The following is a 2,539-nucleotide window of genomic DNA, read 5'->3' on the forward strand; positions in this document are numbered from 1 at the left end:
TGGCGGAGGCGGGGATAGGAGTGAGTGTGGCGGCGATGGTGCTGGCAGGGGCAAGTTCAGGCAGGGTAGGTGTGGAGGTGGGGGTCGGGGTGGTGGCAGGGGCGCGTGTGGGGGTGGGGGTAGTGGCATGGGTGGGGGCCGGTGCGTATGCAGGGGTCAGGTTGAGGGTCCAGGTGGTGATGATCGAGGTAAGGGGGGTGGGCGTGGACCACAACGCTATCTGAAGAAGAAAAATGTCAGGACAAGACACATTTTTGATAATTTAACCGTCGGTTATAAAAAATGACGCTTAACGATGGATGCTACACTTTTCTGAAGGTTAACATGTCGGGTATAAAAACAACTTATAAATAATGCTTAACTAACGGTTTTTACCTGTGTCAAAAGGCTAATGAGTGCAACACTTTTTCGACAATTAACTTGTTGGTTATAAAATACTATGCATAAACAACTTATAACCGAAAGTTTTGCTTGCTTCAATAAATCGACGGGTGCTACACTTTTCTAACGTGTATGTCGTCGCTCTTACTGACGAACGAACTGTCAGAGATATGAACCGACTATTACCGACGACTCAATTTTTCTTGAAAAATGCTACGACATTATATTGTCGAATAATCATCGGTAAATTTATACCGTAAGAATATCAGCCGTCTTTTGGAATTACCGACAAACATTTTATCCACGAGCCTAAAACCGTCGTTAATATTTTATGTGATGGTTTTCCTTATTAGAACCCACGGATTGTGTCCGTTGGAAAAAACCTAAATTCCTGTATTGGCTGTAGTACATAGATATTTAGATAATATGTATTTTTTTATGCTTATGCATACTTGATTTTTTAAATAACATGTACCTTATGAAACTTTATGAAAAGATCATATTTTTTTAGGCTTATATTTTTGAAATTTCTTTTTTTGGGAGATTCTATACCTTGTTAGGATTGTGGCTCTTAAAGTTTCGGGAGAGGAAATACCATTTTAGGTTTTTTCTCTCATTATTTTTTTTTTTGGGAGAACTCGCATCTTATAAAGGTTAATGTCGTCCAAAAATATTTAAAGAATATATACCTTCCGTCTTCTGAGATTTTTGGAGAAAATTTTTTGAAGAAAATTATCAATTTGTTTTTTTTTTTTTTTTTTTTTTTTTGAAATTTTTAAGTAGATAAAGATTAAGTCTATCATTTGCTTTTATTGTCTTTCTACTAAGCATCTTAACCATTACTATATTCTGATGGAGGATTTATTATAAGTGTGCCTTTTTGGGCTTTAAGGCCATACCTTGTTTATTGGGGGTAGAATATACTAGCTATAAATTAATCTCATCTTATATTTTGATACCTTTTTAATATAGGAAATTTAATGTTCATGTGAAGGATGAATGCAATAGCCATAAAATTAGATATTAGAGGCTGACTATTATATAAAAAGTCGATGGTCCTAAATCCCAAGACACTCTATGTCGCTGTTTGCTTCTGAATTTATGCACATAATGCTTCTATTATTTGTTTCTGGCATGACTTTCATCCCTATTTCTTTGAAGAATGCCCCAATAATTTCACTTCAAATCAACTACAGATATTAGCTGCAGAAAACTATTAAAGTGAAATTATTAAGCGAAGACCGTTGACAAGCCGAAGAATAAAGTATTGTATTTAAAATAAGTTGATCTATCTCGATTGTGAAGTTTCTTTTCTCTGAAAATTTAAATATCAGGTCAACATGATGTACCAAAAGTCAATCTTTTCGAGTGCTTCTAAGTTTGATTTTTTGGAAAATTTACGCACATACAGCTTAATTCTTATGTATTCACATATCTAATGGCTAAATTTTCATTTTTTACATATATGTCATCTTATTTATACATGAAAAAAAATATATTTAACTATTTTAAAATTAAAACAATGACATTTTGATGTGATATGAAAAATTTAAGTGATATAAATATAAAAAAGAAAATTTAAATATTCGATACATAAATACATAGAAATTGGGGGTAAATATGTAACTCCCCTTGATTGTTTTTACATCTTACGGGCTGATTTTAAATTATAATTTTAATGTTAAATGTAAGCGAAAAAAAAAATATTTCTTTTTTCCAAGAATATACCTTGAGGTATTCTTTGCCTGCGGGATTAAAACTGGTGCATGCGTGTGAAGAGATCATTTGGTATTTGTGAACCACCTGGTTAAGGTCCAATTTGAATTCCATAGGGAACTATGACAGCGATGGTGGAAATATAAAAGATTATTAAGTTGCCAGCTGGATGCTGATGATGACTAATTAAAATAAAGTTTATTTATTCCTGTGCTTATCAAAGCCACAATTTCTCGGTTGAAATCAATCATTATTTTATGATAGAAATAGTTCATATCTGATTTTCAATTTATTTTTAGGGTTGGTCGCCATACATATATGTAGAGGCATTAATACTAGTAGCACCTATCTGTTATGTATTTATATGTCCCATCTAAACTTTTCTATTTACGAGCGATACAACACTAATAAATTTTCATCATCTGACACGAATTTTGAGGTA

The sequence above is a fragment of the Phalaenopsis equestris genome, unplaced genomic scaffold, assembly GCF_001263595.1.
Source record: "Phalaenopsis equestris unplaced genomic scaffold, ASM126359v1 Scaffold000878, whole genome shotgun sequence".
Taxonomy (NCBI): Eukaryota; Viridiplantae; Streptophyta; class Magnoliopsida; order Asparagales; family Orchidaceae; genus Phalaenopsis; species Phalaenopsis equestris.